The sequence below is a fragment of the Eleutherodactylus coqui genome, chromosome 9 (genome assembly GCF_035609145.1).
Source record: "Eleutherodactylus coqui strain aEleCoq1 chromosome 9, aEleCoq1.hap1, whole genome shotgun sequence".
Classification (NCBI taxonomy): Eukaryota; Metazoa; Chordata; class Amphibia; order Anura; family Eleutherodactylidae; genus Eleutherodactylus; species Eleutherodactylus coqui.
In genome coordinates this window covers 98,040,502-98,062,195 of record NC_089845.1, presented here as the reverse complement: position 1 = coordinate 98,062,195, position 21,694 = coordinate 98,040,502, and the positions used below count along the sequence as shown (strand labels likewise).

The 21,694-nt window shown below is 41.6% G+C and overlaps 1 protein-coding gene across 1 annotated transcript in view; it reads left to right on the top strand.

The window, feature by feature from the left end:
- Positions 1 to 21,694, top strand: part of ZFPM2 (zinc finger protein, FOG family member 2) — a 421,708-nt gene that overhangs the window by 258,395 nt on the left and 141,619 nt on the right. The gene's annotated exons all lie outside the window — the stretch shown is intronic.

The following is a 21,694-nucleotide window of genomic DNA, read 5'->3' as shown; positions in this document are numbered from 1 at the left end:
GAAATTTTCCCAAATGCTTCAAATCTAAGGATGTTATCTTCTTGCCGCATGATCTGTAGGAGGATTTTCTTCATGCACATCATCCTGAACCTGAAAAAGACACCAATATGCTGTAGAAACATGTCAAACAGCAAATACAAGTCAGGTTTCTTCTTCATCGCCCATAGTAGCTTTAATTATGGCTCTGAGTCTTTCTCTGTTGTGGCAATATGTCATTAGAATAGGACTTTTTGGACAAAAATAGTCTGTTGTGGCCCTTAGCCACTCTGCACGAGGTCTAACAACCTAGCGGTGATGTCCGCACTTGTGCAAATGTTTAGTCAACAGCCGTCCCATCTAAATGGGACATTAGATTGTTGTGCTGATGGCACAACAATCGCTAAAGCCTGTCAATAATGCTACTGCCTCAATGGATGGGCAGTGCCCTTGCGACAAAGTGCACAAGTCAGGATAAAAGCAACAAGGAGAACCTCGCTGCTTGATAGAGTCACAGCAAAGAGGGGGAAACCAAGCTCAGCCACCCACTGGGTCGCCTCCTCCTTGCTGTGGCTTTCTGTTATGTCTGAACTGGAAGCCGAAAGGCTTCTTCTGGAATAGTTGTCCAAAAGGACGGCTATAACCGCTATGTAAAAACAGAACTCACAATAACATAACTAAACTATGGCGAAAGGGAAATCTTACCCTGTCTTATTATAACGGGAAAACCCTGCCTAAGAGCATGGCGACTGCCCTGGCGAAGGCAGCCCCAGATTCGTAACCTGGGGGATACATAATCTGTCCCAAGATGGAAAAGGAAATGTCAGATGTAGGTCACAATGATAAGAATAGTAAGGAAGCAGATGTTACACCAGAATAGTTGGTACAGACACCATGGACTTATCTGACTGAGAAAGCACCAGATAAACCTGGACCAGATCAGAACTCTACCATGCCGAGGAAAAACTGGCGCTCTCTGAAAGGAGGGGTTGGAATTTTTAAACTACAGTAAAGGCTGATTGGCTGGCTGGGCAACCTACTCCCCTGCCGACCAATTGGTCTTCAAAGCAACAGACCAGTGTCTACACAACGGCGCCAGGCGCCAAATAACAAGATGCATGCACCAACGCCATGGTCTCACGGGCTGGACTGATGTTGTGATGTCAACTTGAATCTGCCTCCATGTCACAGCCATCACGCTGCAACAGTTTTGCAGCTGTCACACTACAACACTCTCCTGTCAAGCAGCACTGTTCTTCTTTGTTGCTTTGATCCTGGCTTCTTCTCTTCAAACTTAAGAAAGGTATCTTCTTGCTACATGATCCCTAGTGGTTTCATGCACATCTATATAAACCTGAAGAAGACCCCAATATGGGGTAGAAACGTGTCATGCAGTAAAATAAAAGCCCAGTTTCTACTTCAGAGTCATCTTCTGGTTTTGTGTAGCATCGGAGCAGTACCCGCTGTAGATGCCTCTTGCTTTGGATGCACAATTATATCAGGTATGAAGTGACTAAAGGATTGTCTGCCCTTTACGGCTATCGCTCCTTTTGAGATAACCTACAGTATTTGCAGAAGACGTTCCTGTAATATTAGATTTTGCTATTTCAAACAGCAGCTAATTGTAGTTACACTTTAAACACAGGTCTCAAACAACGCTGCTTGTCAGGAAAGGACCTCGAGAAGCTGCCTGCTCATGATAGCCACCTCCAGTACAAAGTGTGTGCATATTAATTCCAGCTCTCAAAGTCGATCTTTTTGTAACGTGCTACTATTTAAGTACATAAAGCAGATATTGAAGCGAAGTCCATGGACGAATCACACGAAACTCAATTTGTATTTTGTACCCACTATTAATAGAGATTTAATGAGTAATGTTCTGGATCTTTTGGCTAAAAGGGTTAATGAGAGGGGATATGTTTCCACCAGAAATCCACGAGAAATCTGCAACAGCACATAGATACTAAATCCTGCAGATTATGTTACAATTTTTTTGCAGATTTGTTGCTGTAGATGATGTAACAAAAGAAAACCGTGAACGGCTTTCAAATCTACATTTGCAGATCTGTGGGTACTCAGCAGCAAAATCAGCCAAAATAATGAAATTACATAATTTTTCAGTCCTTAAAGGGGTTGCCCAATTGTAAACTATTGAAAGCCTCTTCTTTAGAATAGGTCATGAGTAATAGATCAGCTGGGGTTTACCGGCCAGGACTCCTGATTAACAGCTATTTGCCAGTCGACACACTTATGCACGTTGCTGATTTATGTAGGAAGCATACATCTCCGTTTTTCTTCAATGGCCAACCTTAGGCCACCTACAGACGGGTGGGTTCGGATCCGGGACCCGACCCCAGCGCCTGCAGGGAGGAGCGCGTACTCACCCGCGCCTGGCGGCCCCGACTCTTTCATGTGCCGGCTGGCCGGGCAGCCGGCGCATGCGCAGACCGGAGCCGGAGGCCGGGTGAGTGACGTTTCTGTGCGAGGCTCTGCGAGCCCTGCACAGAAATAGGACATGCCGCGGTTTGTTTGCTGAGTGACATTTCGCGTGGCCAAACCGCGGCCGCCTGCATAGGAGTGCGTATTGTAATGCACTCCTATGCAGGCTTTCAGTGGCGGAAATCCCGCGGATAATCCCGCCGCGGCATTTCCGCCCGTGTGCAGGCGGCCTTAGTATTGTAGGCCAAGTCCCAATTCATCTCAATGGTAACGCTCCCAGCAATACCAAGCCTAGCCACTACTCTAAGAATGGAGCTGTATGCTTCCTTCAGAAATCAGCTCAGTGCATGAGTGCACCAATCTGGCAAACAGTTGATTGGTGGGGTGTCCAGATTGATGGACCCTTGATGATCTACTATCAATGATCTGTCCTGAGGCTAGGCCATCAGTAGTTTACAACTGGACAACCCCTTTAATGAGACAAAATACTCTAACTAGCCGATAAACGCTGACTATACACACATATATTAAGGCTTCCATGAAAAATGGATAAAATCAGCAAAAGTTTATAGAAAATTGTAAATTCTAAGTATTTCAAACTAAGTTTATTTTTGTATATTCTGTAACAGATTCCAGCAGCTATTATAGTTGTAACCCTCTTGGCTCTGCCATTGTCATTGGAGGGACCCTTTATGAAAAATTTACCAAGGTACCCTCCCCAGTAACAGTGTCATGATGAACTGCAGGATCCACTAAAAGTCTAATGTATATATGTGCAGACGGAATGTCCCTGGATATATGCAGTTGGAGAAAACAAGGCTCTTGTTATGCCTGCTGTTATATGCCTGACCCTTTCTTCCCTTGGATATAAGGGGGGGGGGGGGGGGCAGAATACAGATTGTGCTTAGGAGGGTATAGGAAGGCCCTAGATAGTGGAGGCCCATAGACAGCTGCCCATTTTCTGAAAGCTTGACAATCAGCTGTTATTGTCAGAAGAAGTTTGCTTGACTACACAGCTGAAGGGGTGATACAGGGAGAAAAACAGTTTTTCAATCCATGTCCGAGTAGCGGGGAAAGTTAAAAAAAAGCCAGTCATCTCATCCGATCCCCAATCGTCATCGTTACTTCAGTGCCTGGTTCTTAGCTGGTCTTCAGTTCCAACTGCAGCATCAATGACATTCCAGCTACAGGGACATGTGACCACTGCTAACCACTAGCTGAAGTGAATCAGTGATTAACTGCAGAGGTCCCATGTCCCTGCAGACTGTGACATCATTGCTGGCTTGCTGCAGCAGGAAGTGAAGAACAGCGGTGTACCACGCACCAGTGCACACTTGCCTCACACAATTACCCGCTACTCCCATTAGTAACGGGGATTTGGGTGAGGCAAGTGTGACTTTTTCAATGTTTTATCACCACTCTGACCTGATTTGCCATTTTTTTTCTACCTACATAACCTCTTTAATATATTATTACATGCCAGATATTCAGATTACGTGCCATACATTCATTGGGTCCAGAAGAGCAAGACCTGACAGTGAATAGCTATAAGGGGTCTAGAGGTAGCAGTGATATCTCAGTCCCAATGCCTAAGAATATGCAAAAGCCCCTCTGCCACCTAAGAAGAAACATGAATTATAAATGGCACATGGTAGATCGAGGGGGCTCTGCTACAGATAATGCATTGGGGTCCAAGATCTTCAGGTTAGGCCTGTGTTATTCTTTGTTGGAAGCTCTCCATTCTGACTCATGGGGGCCTTTTGATATATTGTGGTCTAATTTGTGGCCCGTTTCTTCCTTCCGTTCAGGAGAACGCACGTCCTCCTCACTTGGCACTTTCTCCCTACTGCCACACCCCATAGTTCACTCTCCTCTTTTATAAACTATGTCTCACGCTAGATTTCACCCTGCATGTCTCACCTCCACGTCCAGTAAGCTGAGGGAAACAACATCTTATTTTTAAAGGGACAGTGGAATAAACACATATATTTGTTCATGTACAGGGGCGTTGTGGGAAACGGGGTTGCACAAACAGCAAACGGGGTTGCACAAACAGCCAAGAAGACTTATGATAGCTGTAGTCATACTGTAATATATATATATATATATATATATATATATCAGTTGCTGTCCTAGGACAGGCTACCCCCTAATAGACTTTATAAAAAAGGATCTCCTGCTATTTAGCATAGCCTAAGAGAGCAAGCCACTCACAGTTTTAGGACTCCTGCATTACAACCTTCAAGTGCACGCTGGTTACCTTTGATGCTGTTGCAAGCTGTTGGATACATTCTGAAAAAAAGTCCATAAAATTTAGAAATTTTAATATATTGTGTTAAATTAGCTCACAGAGAGCCATCACAATTTGAGGAAAGATCCTATAATACAGAGCACACAAGTTGTTTATGGTAATATCGCCTATTGTTAACCAAGACAACTCTTAGTTGTGCCTAGAAGAGACTTTGATGATCTCTTTGTAGATTTCACAGAACACATTACAATTTTACACATTTTCTTCTAGGTTAACAAACATAGGCGCACACTGAGATGAAATATGTTTTCTGCCAAGGCAACCTACTGACTGTCATAAAGAAAGAGGAAAAAAAAAAACTAAAGCCCAAGAACTTAAGCAAACAGGCGTTCATATCAAATTATTTACATCCGAAACATTAATCGCAACATCAAAGACTTTCAAAAAACTTCTTCGAAACAATTACAAGTTGTTCTTTTAATCATTACATTTTACACACTCAGAAGTAGATTTCTTTGTAACCTTCACAAGCCTTTGAAAGCACCAAATGAAATATTAAATATATAAATACACAGCATCAATTTGCATTTAAATAATGTATGTCAGGTTCTGTAAAACATAACATTTGTTGTGCAGGAACGTGCACAATGGAGAGAATGCTGTCGGCTGGGAGCTATCTCCGCTCACATCAGATACTGCCGCTCGGTGTATCTCCTTCGATGCTCTCTGCTCTTAGATGATGACCCCAGTTACAAAAACAAGGCTTATTTTTCATAGCGTTGAAGTTAACCCTTTATTTGCTCACAACGAAAAACAGTTTTGCATCGTGGAGAAGGCTGGATGTGGATGCCGTCTATTACGGTATACGTATTGAAGAGCTTCCACTATATAAATATCAGTAATTATAATGTAGCTCAAAATGTTCAAGAAATTGGGAAAATAGAATGACAAAAAGACATATGGCCATCCAGTTCAGCCTATTATGCAGCAATGTGGATCAAGAGGAAGGCAAACAAGTCCAATGAGGTAAAAGCCAATTTTCCTCACTTCAGAGAAAAAAACAGGCAAACTTGGCATTTGGAATAATCGCCAGCTCTTCTGAAGCAATCAGTAATATAACATGCAATATTATTACACTTAAGAAAGGCGTCCAGGCCCTTCGGACTCTTCTAGTGAGTTCACCACCACCACATTAGCAGGCAGAGAGTTCCATAGTCTCACTGCTCTTACGGTAAAGAACCCCCTTCTATGTCAGTGTAGAAACCTTCTTTCCTCTAGATGCAGATGACGCCCCTTGTTACAGTCCTGGTTTAAATAGATGATGGGAGAGATCTCTGTATTGTCCCCTGATATATCTATACATAGTTATTAGAGCGCCCCCTTGTTACAGTCCTGGGTATAAATCGATGATGGGAGAGATCTCTGTATTGTCCCCTGATATATTTATACATAGTTATTAGGTCGCCCCTCCGCTGTCTTTTTTCTAAACCAATTAACCCCAATTTTGATAACCTCTCTGGGTATTGTAGCCCATCCATTCAGTTTATTACATGAGTTGCCCGCTTTGTACCCACTCAAGCTCTAATATGTCCTTCTGGAGTACCGGTGCCCAAGACTGTCCACAATATTCCATGTGTGGTCTGACCAGTGACTTGTAAAGTGGAAGAACAATGTTCTTGTCATGCACCACATGACCTCTGGTTATGCCCCCCATGATCCTATTTGCCTTGGCAAACTCATTAGTTACTTTTCTGTCTAACCTCCAGGTTATCCAGATCCATTTGCAACAGTTTACTGTCCTCTCATGTTACTTACTTTACATAGTTTTGTATCATTGGCAAATATTGATATTGTAGTGTACAATCCCTCCACGAGGTTGTTCATAAATATAAGGCCCAATTCTGACCCACTGTGGTACCCCACTAGTAACATTGACCCAATCGGAGTATGTATAACCTATCAATTTAGGTGGAATCGGCTGAATATCGTATGCATCCATAGAGAACATAGATCACACAGGTTCCTGAGTAAATGTTCTCGAGATCAGTGGAGGTCCCAGTGCATTAACCCTACTAATTCAAAAGTTTCCCTCTATCCTTAAATGCTGGCACAAATCCTTTGCATATGTAATTGGTTCGATATTTGGGCTCTGGGGCCATAGTGCAATTAAAAGTTCATTTTTTTTTCTACAGAGGTCTGTGGTCCTTTGATTTAGGGACTGTGCTGAGAGAGTATCTAACCTTACTGCAACAATTCGGCCAATGGGTTTTATATGGATTTTCCCTGATTTCTTTCAAATGATATACTGTATTAATTTTTTTTTCTGAAACATGCAAAAATATCCATCACTAAAGTAATCAGCCCCCAATCATTGCTTCTTCTGCCTCATATCTTTGTGGGGATATGAGATTCAGTTAATTGACAAAATTAGTATTGGTTTAATGTGCAAAATAGCTGCCATGACTATATGTCCATCACAGATCGACTAATAGGAATAAATTAATATGTTACATGAAAGTAGGAGGATGTTTTATTCAAAGGTCGTCAGAAGATACATGATTAATAATTTAATCACATTGAAATATGAAGATAAATTATCATGGCATAGAAAAAACTAAAGTTTATAACTAAGATCAGCAGTAAAGCTAGGGGAGGCCGGTTGGGCATGTGTCCACCAGTGCCGAGTCAACAAGCCACTCTGCCTTGTCCAAAATATTTAGATATAGCCACAGGGCAGGTATCTGATAGCATAGCTACAGTATGACCCTGGCTAAGGGTTTCAATACAGACAGGTTGAACATGCCAATTTCAGCGAAGCAGCCGATCATCTAATGTGTACGGCGACTTCTCTACTTTGCCCTAACGGAAGATCTTGGGGGAGATAAGGATTGAGTAGTTAGATTTAAACTGCCCAATCCTTCTGTTCCAGGAAAATGATCAACTGCCAGAGATGTTTATCAGCAGCTTTCTTCCCTCACTACACATGCATGTCTGGTTGAGCCAAGTATCCATGTATATTGGGGGGAATCAAGAGAGATAACTATCAGCTGAATGAGCGTTCAGCCGAATACTACAGATGTAGCAAAATTTCACCAAATGCTAATAAATTGCTGCAACAAGTTATCTTATCCAAACCCAACGAAAGTATTTGAAAACCTATTGTATTGGCAAGAAAAGCTTCTGTCCCAGTTTACCAAATATGTTAAGTGTCAAGTTAAACTTTGCTGCATCCGTACTTCATGTACATGGGTACCTATAGTTTAAGATATCACTAACAATGTGTGCTTTAGGCAGACAACTGAGTGAGTTTAACATGGCTGCTCTTTCCTGCGGTGACCCACCACATTTGATCTCCAAAGAGAAGGCTCGCTGTATCTGTGCCGCTACAGTCAAACCTATTTATCTTAAATGCCAAGTCAACAGAAAATCTCTAAAGAGAATATTCTAGTGATATAACACAATACAAACACAATGTGTAAATGTAAGTTGAGCTATAATCCCCATATCCTACATAAAAAGATATGACATGCTACTGGAAACATAGTGGCATTTATAAGCTCTTTGGTTACATCAATGGTATAGACTTGAAGGGTTATTCTCAATCGAGACTCTTATGGCATATCCAGAAGATATATCTTGAAAGTCTGATAGATGCCGGTCGCACATCTGGGACCCGCATCTAGTTCAAGAGATGGTCCCCATCCTTTATCTCCTAGGCTGGATATATGTAGTGGCCAAAAGTGGTCAGGAGTACAGAAACAGTTGAGCAGGCTGCTGTATGCTGTTTCTGTACTTGTGGCCAGCCCAGCCACTGGATATAAAGTGGTATGATTGGCCGGGATGCAAATACCCTTTAATAGCAAAACTGAGAACCTTTAGAGTAATTATTGTGTCCAAATTGTACATTGGCTTTCCATTGCTTTTTAAATTGTCTATCAGAAAGAAAATGAGGCCCAGCTGCTTCAAGTTATGCCTCTAGCCTGAGCTAGACCCTTTCTTCTAATTGGTCCCATAGCAACTGCATTGTTTGCTTCTATGGTGTGTCCGCCCTTAGCTGTACACACAAGTGTGTCGTGGCATGCCGCTCACATCCGCTCATGGTGTATTGCTATCCTTCTACCACTGTCTGTCCCGGGGGCCCCACTCATGCAAACACCATGTCCACTTCTTAGTCAGGTCCTCTATCCTTACCTAAAAGGCGCGTATGCTCTCCTGCATGCCCTCTCAAAGGTCCAGTGTGCCATTTCGTAATTTCCCTTGCTAGGTCCAGCGTCCTACAGAGGATACCTAAGCAATTTGGTCTTCCAGTTGTGCAAGGCTACTCAGTGCATCTCAGTTTGTTCCATTCAGTTCTCCTGACTCCAGCCTGTTTTCGAAGAATTCTGATCTTTTCTTTCCTGATCTCATCTACGTTTACTGCATTATTTTCTATTCTGCTTCCTGTCTGTCTTGACCTGGAGTGTCTATTGTATCTGCACCTATGCTGCCTACCTTGAGCAGTTGCCTAACTCTCGGAATGAAGTTTATGCTGCCTACACTGACGTCGTCTTGTCTTATGGTTACTTCTTTGTTCACACCCTGCTGTATCACTCCTTGGCCTTGTGAAGCATCAACCGTTACTTCACTAAAACTATTTCTGCAAGTAACGGCTTGGGGTCCCACAGAGAAGACCAGATCATACTTGAAGAATTAAAGGGTGCATACTGGGGTACCCCATGTTCTGCCTCCAAACTTAACCCTAAGTCAAATCAGTAAGTGCCATGGCCAATCGACATCCATCCCTTATACTTGTAGCTAACTTTAATATGACATATAACATGATTTAATGGGATTTACCAAGATGCGAAGAACTTTACCTTGACTTTTTCAATGGCATGTGATGTTCTAAATGTCAATTTCAAGTTTGCTCCATCATGACATGCAACATGCTAAATCTCATGTTAAAGTTTGCTATAACTGTACACATAAAAACCATATTTCTATATGACCCGGGTAAAATGTAGATGAAGCAAAATATCTTCAGCAAAGACTTCCAGGGTCACAATATCGCATTGTTATTGAAGAAGAGATGTGTTTGTGCAAAGAAATGTAATTATCTCGTCTTCCTCATTACATGTATGGTTACCTGCGTTTAGAGGCATTATTAAAACAGGGTGTCGGTACAAATATTTAGCAATGGGAATTATACATTCATAAGACGATTAAGTTAGCTAGTTAAGAAATTCCAATATTGCTTTTTAAATGACTTCAGGATATGGTAGGTACTAAGGTTATTATCTGTTATCAGGAATACAGCGGAATTGTACGACTGGATAATAACTAAACAACTGACACAATGTGAAATTACATTATCAGTGTGTTAAAACAAAATTGCGCCCTAAAGGAGTGTACATGCCAGCTCAGAGCTGCAATGTAATTATGCTTAACTCTGATAATTAAAATACAGCGGAGATCAACAGAATCATTTTCATTAAGAAAATTATTAATGATGGTGGTATAACAGTAATTGATTGCAGAGCACCACAGGATAACACCAGGCTGTAAAAACCAACATGTTTCCGAGATGTCTGAGGCCATTCGATTATGTTGCAGAAGGATAGGTGATGCTTCAAATTGAATAGTGGCCAGTAATCCGTGGACATGACATAGGCTTCAATGTGTGCCGCCAACAATTCCAGACGCCTTTGCCAATGGACAGCAGTTGGCAGGCAATTCTATGAAAAGGGGAAGTCAAATTGTGCTATAGAATGTCATTAATAATGAGTTTCTACAGAATGTCAAAAAGTTTTGTCATCTATTTTTTTACCATTTTTTCAAAAAGTTTATTTTATTTAGCAGGTGGTGTATATTTTTTTAGAATTAGATTTTTCTTGGTTCATTTCTGATTATTTTTGTATCCCATCCTGTAGTCTCTATTAAAGGGGTTTTCTAGGACTAAGCTATTGATGACTTATCCTCAGGATAGGTCATCAATAGTTGATCGTGGGGGTTCACCACTTTGGATCCCCATCGATCACCTGATTGAAGAGGCCACAGCGAGCGATGTCACATTCTTTCGTCGCGTGAACTGAGAGCAGTTCTATCTCATTAAAGGGAATGGAATGGAGCTACGCTATACAGGTAGGACACTGTGCCTGGTATGGATTGAAGTGACAGCGGTACTCGCCTGAGTGCTACTGTCAGTTCAATCAGCTGGTCACTGTGGATCCTGAGCAATGGACCCACACCGATCAACTATTGATGACCCATCTTGCGGATGGGTCATCAATATTTTAGTGCTGGAAAACCTCTTCAAAGAAATGTTATATTCTTATTAAATGGAGCCTTAAAAGCCAGACTTGGGAGTTTCCACACACCCCATGCATCCCAATTCTGCTAGAGAAACTGGTGTTTGTACTAGGCCTGCGTTGCAAAGGGGTTCTCCAGGACTGGTATTGATGATCTATACTCAGGATAGGTCATCAATAGTTGATTGATAGCGATCCAGCATTCGGGATCCCTACCGATCAGCACTGGTGCCAGTATGGACAGTTGTGGAAGCAAATAACGCTGTCTATATTACAGTGGCAAGATTTAGTACTGCAGGCGCAGCTCCCATTGAATTCAATAGGAGCTATTTTGCTGCCAGTGCTCTCTACATTTATTGTGGTGCCGGGGATCAACTGTTCGGTGGGGATCCTGGGCGGCAGATTTCCACCAATCCACTACTGATGATCCTTCCTGAGAATAGGTTATTCATAGTAAAATTCCTGCAGAATTCCTTTAAAATACAGCCCTACAGGGATGCAAACACCAGTTTCTCTAGGAGAATTGGAATAGGTTGCATAGAGACTCCCAAGTACTAAAGACCTACAGTGCCCAAATAATGTCACTAAAGAAAAAATATAATATTGTCACGCAGTGCCCAAATAATGTCACTATAGAATCAATTCAAATATTACTGTTATACCGTGACCAAATAATGTGCCCAAGTAAAACTGCTGTGCAGTGTCTAAATAGTGCTGTTATACAGTGACCAAATAATATCACTATACAAAATGCAAATAATACAGCTATACAGTGCCTAAAATAATGTCACTATACAGAATCCAAATACCGTAGTACCCCGATACAAACCCCAAATAATAACACCATTGTGCCTTAGAACCAGTACCACCTGCTACCAGTCATTACAATGTTATACAGCAACACCCAACGCGACCCAATTTTATAAAATACCTCTATCTACCCAGTCCACATGACAGTGCCATGATAGTGCCATACAGCGCTGAAATAACTGCATCCCCATGTTTGTTAGTGTTGATACTTGTTGAGATTTGTAGTTAAATACTGATGTGAATCATCTCGAAGAGCTAGAGGCTTCTAGATTGTGAAGGCCCAGGGTCATTTGCTCTATTTGCCCCTTTATAATCCTGCGTTGAGAGTACAAATTACGGAAAATGCTTATGTACGCTGATGGGAGGAGATCAAAGTCCCCATAGCTTTCTAGTTATTTTATAGTATTACTCCTGCTCAAAACGAGAGCAATTCCATTAATAGAAGAACATTATGTATGTTATGGAGGTGTTCTGTAGTCTGGTATGCGTTATGTGGCTATAGCACAGACATATAGAAATCTTATGTCTCTGTACTTAGTAAGGCATTGCAAATTTTTATTTTTTGTCATTTTCCCAAAAGCAGAATTGAAGTCTGAGCGCTAGACGTTACAATTCCTGCTTGAAGGAAAACAGAGAAATATATATATATGTTCTCTTGGCTGTCAGAAGCCTTTTGCCTTATCTGAAGAAACTGTCATGGCAAGAACATCACGGAATGGACAGGAGTCTATTAAATTAATAAGCTGCAGGATGGTGTCTGGGGAGTTATGATGCGCCATAAATCCAGTTTGATCATGGTGGACAAGTCTTAAATCTACAGCTTTCTAATACGCACCCTTCGTGCATTGAAGTTTCATGCTAGCAAAAAGCCTTATTTCTGAAAAATTAAGACTTATCTTTTCAATTTTCTTTTTTTCATGAAGATGATAAAAAATATATATATCGAATTACTCATATTGGACATTAGAAAAATTCTGATGAAGGCTACCATGAAAATAACTTCGGTTTGCACAGTTAACCCCATAAATTATATGTTTTATATTTCGGCATAAGGTAAATAGTATGAGGTTTATTCCAAATATTTTCCTTTATCTTGCCTTTACTTATCTCTGGAGAACCTGTCCTGTCTTGTCCTGTTGTCACGTTTACCGCATTACTTATCTATGCAATGCTGCATGAACGAGCATATAGCATCCTAAAAGGACCGCTTATTACAACCATGCAAAACAACAGTCTGCATGGAAGTAACCCATAATGCCCAGTCAGGATGGTAAGTATCTGGACATAATTAGACAAGACTCGGATATACAAAAGGCAGGATTATTTTATTAGACTAGAATACAATATACAAATATGTCGTCATACAAATAACAAAGAGACATCTGACTCTGGTCTAACCAAAGAGGGAAAACCAGCCTATAAGTGGAGTAAGCCTCCCAACAAGGATGGCCCCACGTCAGGAACCAAGAGCCAAACTGGCCCTCCCTAAAAGGCAGCAGGGAGCAGTGGTACAGATGTCACATAATATAGACTTCAACTAATCATTTAGCATAAACTGGAAACACAGACAAACCCCAATGACAGACAAATCCCCCAAACCAGGGCACAGATCAGTCAAGACATAGTTCAGACAGTGACAGACAAACCCCTAGGACCAGGGAACAGATCAAACAAGACATAGTTCAGACAGTGACAGGCAAACCTCCAAGATCAGGGAACAGATCACACAGGACATAGTTCAGACAGTGAGAGACAAACCTCCAAGACCAAGGAACAGATCACATGGGACATAGTTCAGACAGTGACAGACAAACCCCTAAGACCAGGGAACAGATCAAACAAGACATAGTTCAGACAGTGACAGACAAACCCCCAAGACCAGGGAACAGATCACACAGGATATAGTTCAGACAAGAGAGATATCTTAGTTACAAACAAGACTGAAACTTCTGCAGATAGGTCATAATTCAGACAGGACTAATATTTCAGATATGGTTAAGATGGAATCTTCCAGAATCCAGCCACCACCAGACGGATGACACATACGAAATCAGACTTGGCATCCGCCCACCAATGGACGGGTGGATACAGACAGAAACATGGGCATTCAAAGCATACGGACGGGTGACAGACATAAAACCAAACAGGACTTTGGCAAAACACACAGAACCACATGCATGCAGACCACGAACCAGACTGTCAGAATTAGATACAAATGAACAGAGATCTGCACAGCATGTATCCTATCCCCAGAGTTCAGTAAGGAGATATTAACCAGCATCCTCTAGCAAGGGGTTCTAGTATTTATGTGCACAGACCCAAAGTGATTGGCAGGCTGGAACAATCCACACAACAGCCAGTCAAATCAGCCCCCGTCTGTGGAGATGTGTGCCTGAAAGTGCATAGAACTACAAGTTGAGCACAAAATATCACACTGTGACAGTACCCACATGGCATGTTAAAATTGAAACTCTTCCTCCAACACCACGTGGCAGAGGACTTATCCTCCTGGGCCTAGTACAGACGCATCTTCATGTCTTATCCAGAAGAGACCGCAGCTTGCCGTGCAACTCTATCACAAGACAACTCGTGACATAGACTGCCTCGGTCACAAATATTAGATCTGCATCATTGGAATTCACGACATACCTGAAGGTAAAATAGAGGGAAATTAAAACAGGTACTGACGTTACAGTATAAGAATATTCTGCTCCAAAAATTTTTGTAATAAGTCTGGAAAACGGGTTATGAATGCCAAAATTTTTGGGGGGTTAAGCCTGGCCATTGTCTCACATCCGTGCCGGGTAGAACTACGCTGAAGTCACCAAACAGAACAAAGATGGACAGAACAAATCTAGGACTGGTAATTCTTTCCCTAACTAGACTGGCAGCCAAATCACACCTTGACACCTGTCCTTCATTACACTGACATTTATTGATTTCAATGGGCACTGCGTAATGCTTAATTCCCCTGCAGAGGGACTGTAGGGATATTGAACAGTTACTATCAGTTTTTCCTGAAATTACAGCTGATCGCTGAGGGTCTCTTTGTGATCATCTTATTGTGAAAACACCCTCTGAATGAGTAGGAATTGTCCAAAAACGCCCCATACATAGTCTATTCCTAGAAAATGTCACCAATATTCCACTGGCAGAGGGCAGAACCGATCCAACAGCACTTAACGGAGTTTACGAAACTCTTGATTTTACTATTGATGGGGGTGCACCATCAAAGGTGGGTATAACCCTTTAAAAAGGTTCTCTCAATACTATTGATAAGCTATTCTCAAGATAGTTGAAAGCATCCCGTTTACCTGTAATTCTAAAACCAACTACAAAACGCTCAAACAACAGTAACGCGTGTTTCTTTTTGCTATATTGCCTTAGCCATGGCTCCATCTCTTTTAACCTCACTAGAGACTTCCCCTTTCGCAACTTCATCTCCTTACGTCAGTGTTCCCCAACTCCAGTCCTCAGGGACTGCCAACAGGTCATGTTTTCAGGATTTCCTCAGTATTGCACAGATGATGTAATTATTGTTGGTGCCTCAGACATTGCCACAGGTGTTCTTACTATAGGATATCCTGAAAACATGACCTGTTGGTGGTCCCTGAGGACTGGAGTTGGGGACCCCTGCCGTACGTTATATTTGAAACATATTGAAAATTTACAGTTGACGAAGTGGCATTCCATGCCATTTTGTCGCCAACAAAAACGTGTCTTCCACTGGCCAGCTGTCCCACTGAACTGCTGACCCCACCCTTAATGGGAGTCACATGCTGTGGCATCATAAGACGTAACCACAACTCCTGCACTGCTTTCATGAAGCTCTTCATGGCATCCACTACTCTGAGGTAAATACCCGCTTCCTTTTTCTTTACCCTCTTGGGCTTACAGGCGCACTACTTAAGCACACCAGCTCCGCCCCCTTCCGCGCATCATCAAGCTGCTGTCTCTAGAGCTCCCCATTTTTCTGAGTCCTGCCCACTTTTAGAAGCGTGCCAAACAAGGTGTGAAAAGGCCAAAAAGTTCGAAATTATGGTGCAACTTCGACTTATGCAATAAAAGTGGCATAAAATGCTAAAATAAGATTCACTGTTTTCTTCTAGTTAATTTAGAAACAAAAAGTTAACTTTCTTAACACAGTTTAAGTTATAGGAGACACTGAACCTCCAGATGGTATACAGATAAGGATAAGGTCCTGCTTCCATGCAGTTCTGTGTTCCTGCTGTGTTACAGACAGAACTACTAAATTGCTTCGGAAGAGGGAAAAAAAAAACTTGACAAAAACAAGCATCAGTCAGGAACAAGAATTGTCTGCGATGCCCTAACCTTCAACTCACAAACTACTGACGGCTGATCTGCGAGCTGGAGAAAATATTCAGAAATGTTGGAACGGATGTGAGATGTAGAGGAGTGAACTGGGGTTTTGCCAGGACAACTAACGACATGGGCCGGGCAAATAAAAATAAGTGTATAATGTGAGCAAAGAGCGGCGGAGTGGTGGCACATAATACTGACAATGATGGCCGAATGACATCATCACCTACTGAAAAACCAGAGCATTCATGTAATCCCCAGGGTAAAGCTGCCTGCAGTATGAGATGATTGCAGTGGACATAGTAGAAGAAGTATGTGTACACGTGTATGAGTGCTCGTACAGTACAATAAGTACAATAACACCCCCCCCCCTTCCGGGAGGAATAAGAGCAGTATGAAGCAGATCCCCTGAATCTCCCATGCAGCGTGCACAATTTCTTCCCATAGTAGTGAGTACAGTGCTCTGCTGTCATCACCCATGTATACAGAACATGTCTGCATCGCCTTTTGAATGCATCATAAATTTAGTTAATATCATTGTACAAACAGGACTTATCATCAGTGAGGTCTCATAGGTTATTTGTGAGTCATCTCACAAGAATTAAACCCTGGCGGCAAGTTACTGGCTCCAACGTCAGCTCATAGGGTCGTTTTATCATGCTAGGGGCAGATTATTGTGTTAGAGTTTGCACACACTGCAAGATTCTCTTATAGGTTGCAACTCTGTGTGTGTCATGCCCACTTAAGTACCTTTATCTTATGTGTGCCTTTTAAATGGGCATTCCAAGCATGGGATGGGTCATCAATAGTTGATCAGTGGGGGTCTGCCGCTTGGGATCGCCACCAATCAGTTGATTCTCCGGGCCACTGTCAGTGCAGTGGAACGAAACGTCTGTATTGGTGGTCAGAACCAGAAGTGTAATAGACGGCTTCACTTCCATTGAAATCAATGGGAGCGATGCTGTCTATTACACTTTTCGGTCTGACCACAGATGTAAACATCTAGCCCCACTGCACTGGCTGCAAACAAATAATGAACAATTATCGCTCTGTGTAAAAGTAAACAGACAACTGTTGTTCGTATACTTCACTAACTGAATGATGGTTCTTCTATGTAAAGGTATCTTAAAGAAGTTTTGTCATTTTGAACTATTGATGACCTACCCTGAGGATAGGTAATCAATAGTAGATTGGTGGAGATCCACCACCCAAGACCCGCCATTGATCAGCTGCTGTCAGTGCAGCGGGCCACACATTGTCATCTGTGGTCAGGGCCAGAAGTGTAAAAGATGGCTACACTCCCAAATCAATAGGAGCAAAGCTGTCTATTACATTTCCAGCTCTGACTACTAATGTGGACATCCGGCGGGTTGAACTTTGAAAAACATGTTGTTTGGCACAAAGCACAACCTCAGGTGGTTGGTTCTTGGCCCTGTCTGCTAAGATTCTTTTTCTTCTTCTTTTTCCTTCATTTTTCTCCTTTTTTTATCCTTCTTTTTCCTCCTCTTTTTTGCCTCTCCTTTTTTGCTCCTCCTTTTTTCTTCCTTTTAAAAAGAAGGAAAAGGTGGAAAAAAAGGATCTTTTTTTTTCTTTTCTCTCTTTTTTCTCTCATCTTATCTTCATTAACTTTGCCCTAAAAAGAACACAAAAGTATTTAGATACACTCCTAGGTGACCTAAGAGTGTTATGCAGGGTCTTTACGGCTCTGTGTGTTATACATCAGTTTTAGGGTATTGGTGCGATTTCTGATTTGGTTTAGACTAATGTGGATCAAACCAAACTTTTTGGCCAAATTCAGTGAACCGGCCGAACTGACGTTTTTAAAAGTTTGCTCATCACTAGTGGAGAGTTCTTTGCACTTGGCTATTGTTTCCCTGACAATGTTACACTGCCATCAGTACAGGAATGGATATACTTTTTGCACAACCTCTATGTGCGTTTGGTTTAGAAAAGTTTTGGCTTGTGTTGACTGTTAAAGAAAATATAAAATAACAGATGACAGAGTTGAGAAAGACTCTAAATGTATAACATTGAGACTGTGTAATTTACTGATTCTCTTTGCACTTTGGCCCCCAGGGTACAGCAGTCATCCATTAATATTAGAGTAAGTCAAAAATAGCTTCTACATAAAGATCCTTCCATTGCATCAAAATAACCTAAATTGGTCCCTTACTGGACATACTGTGCTGTAAATTGGATCTGTGACGACTGCAGTATAATTAGCTGAGCAGAAAGGTCAACATTAACATTAAAATGCTACTGTGAAGTTAATCTAATGAGATGTATACGTGTTCACAGCTCATCTTGACAAACTAGAGAAAAAGAGGAAAACTTTAAAGTGCTTTTCAGTGGACAGATCTACAGATATGGTAGTTACCAGTTGGTTGGGAACTGTCCATCACATTATCAAGTAGGTCAAAAATCATCATTAGACAGTTAGAACATTTCTGATGTTGTGGTCACAGAGTCAGACAATCAGAAGTCAGAAAAATTAGACTAATGGTTAGGGCATGCCAATCAATTGAGGCATCTGTGAATAGGCAAGGACACTGGTGGTTTTGGAAGATAACAAGAAAATCCACATTCCACCAGCCATTTTTTTGTATGGCTTGAGAAAGGTGCCCTGTTGTGCACCGAAACGCGTCGCCTCATTAAACGTTTCGTTTGACTTTAACCTTTGGTCTACTACTATGCACCTTGGAGCATAGCTCTATACTGTGTTGAGGACACTCCGAGGAGGGGGCATCTGTGTATCATACCCCCCTCCTTTCAAGTAAGTGTCACACCTCACTATTACTTTTATGTGAATTTGTTCTCAGTTTACTCCATCCCTGAGCGCAGACTTTTTTTTCTGACTTTTCACATTCCACCAGGGTGGCAGAACAACCAGGAAAACAAACCATACGATTGGCTGACAGTCCGGTAAGCCATTACAGGAAGTTAGTGATGGAAAATACTGCCCTTTTTGGTCAGCTGGATCACTTGGCTCAGCTCACTAAAAAGAGTCATCTCTTTCAGCTCCTGAATGGCTCCTTATTACAGGCAGTTATACCTTGTAGACTCAAGAGAAGGGCAAAACAGCAGCCAGTCAGCCCCTCGTCTCCCACTTTCTTTCCATTTTTATGGCTCATACACCATACTATGAAGGGAGGGATGGAGTTGCTTGTTGGCTTGCTGGTTTGTCCTCCTCTCATCTCTACAGAGACAGATTAGAGGGCAGAATAGCCTGAACCACTACTCAACCCCTAATATAAGAGCCATTGAAAGACCCACTACCAGCTTACTGACAGGTTCCGGTTCCTGTAATTCCTGCAAAGGAGCCAGCACATAAACTGGCTCATTCATGACCCATCACAACAGGAAGTGGTGAATTGTTGCTGTTATGTAACTGGGGGACCTCATAACTACATTAAAAAAAAAAGAGTTCTATGGGTAAGCTAATTCAGTCTTGACCATGCAAATATTTCCACTAATTTTTTGGTGAGCGAGGGACCCCTTTCAAGCGCCTTGTTTGACCACATGGGTCACTCATCGCTAAGGCCAACCGTGACTATGGCATCTAGTTTAGCATGCCACAAAAACTGGAGGTCTTTCATACGTTTTAATTGTAGAGCCAAAATCAGTATGTAGAGTACTCATGAGTTGCTTATAATGCTCCTGTTTTTGACATATTGTGGTTGCTAATGGATAATGGGAATTCTGGTTGGGTGGCATTGATTGAAATCTATGGTGATTACAAGTGTGCTTCATTCACCTGACGGTTCATTCTGCTTGAGATAACTTCATCAATCACGTTGTTTGTAAGGAACAAAAATCACTGTTAACATGAGAACAAATATAGTTATGTTAAAATGAAGAACACCGTTGTTTTTCTGGTAAAATTCCCTGCCGGTTTGATATATCACACACCTACCTTCCAGATAGAAAGACTAGATTTGAATTGAAGAAAGTGGCATTCAAAATGGCCACCATGTTGGTAACATGGCCTAACAGGTTATTCACTTCCCTCGCAACTTGTATTCAAAATTGGATTACTATCTGCCAAACCATTTTCATTCTATATGGGTATTTATACACTTTTTATACACCCTGTACTGTAACAAATGACTTTAACCAACTGGTTGAGGGTTCCCGATAGGGTTATTATAGAGCTCTGAGACATGGTAGGGTTGGTTGAGCTTGTGTATGTTGTACTCTTTGGAGATGTACTGTATATGCTGTGGGATTTCCATGCCTCATATTAACATTACAGATCTATATCATCAGGCTCAGACTAGCCCACAAGTGAACAGGTGGATCCACTAGTGGCTCTGAATCAGGAGTCGGCCCACCATCCCATTGCCTAAACCAGACAGAAGCAGCATATGTCACAGTACACTCGCTGCAGAACATACAGATGGCCAGCATATCAGCCAGTCTAAAGCTCCATATTACAAAGTGGCTAGTTTATCTGTCCATAAAGATGTATAGGGTGGTTGAAATTATATTTAGGCACATCGGGACACTGGCGACTATCTTCCCATCCTTCATATCATAATATATCTGCTGGGAAGATCGCATTGGAGGAAATTCTGCTGCTTTGTAAACCTGCAAATTGTTAGAAAAGTCATTTATTTTGGAAAACGATATGGTTTTGTGGCGGTCTATTTCCACATTCCATTATACAAACCATTCCCAAAGTGACTGAAATCATTATGAAACTAATATTATTATTAGACTTTTCCTAATAACTAGACAAGTTACCATAAGAGGGGATAGCTTTTCCAGCCCTTTAAATTATTCTTTTACACTGTTAGTACTTAAAATGAAAAAACTTTGAAAATCCTCAGAGGCTCTCATAAATCCTTTAATTTCTGTCTAATATCTACTATTTCACCAAGTTAAAAGCTAGAAAAGAACCATTTGTACTTCTTTGACTATAATAACCATATCCTACAGCTCAGTTTCATTTAGTAGTCTCCTAAGATGCCGTACTGTGGGGGTAAGGAATTGATAATTGCTCATGACTATCTAATTCTCCATCCGTTCTGTCCTGATGTCCTCCTAAAATCCCCGTAGACTACTTTTTCTATATAAATGGCAGCCTTATTGGCTGGATATTACTTGTTTCAAACTTTATATTTCAAGAATTTGACTATGAAGCTCAAGTTGTAGTATAGACTTGAAGCCTGATTTGTATTGTGACCAGCAAACTCAGACTTCAACGATTCTTCTATGATTCTATCATGATCTAAGGTTCGAGAAAGCCACAATGGTCAATGTGTTGTAGCTATGATATGGACTTGAAAATCCATCACTCCTACAGCCATCTGATGCCAGTCTTAGGGCCCTTTTACATGGAATGACTGAGGAGCACAGAAGCACTAGACAGCCGTCCTAGTGATGATCGTTCCTGTGCCTTTACCCCGGAGGATAATTGCTCAGAGAATGAAGGAGGAATGGGACGGGAATCGTTCCAGCCCGCCTGCCTCCATTCACAATTCATCAGATGAACAGAAAAAGCAATATGATTTATATATGCACTCCTTTGAGCACCTAAGGCACCATAGGCGTTTTTCCTGCAAAATTGGAAACAGCTTTCTTTTCTGGGGCATACTATTAACACCCGAGA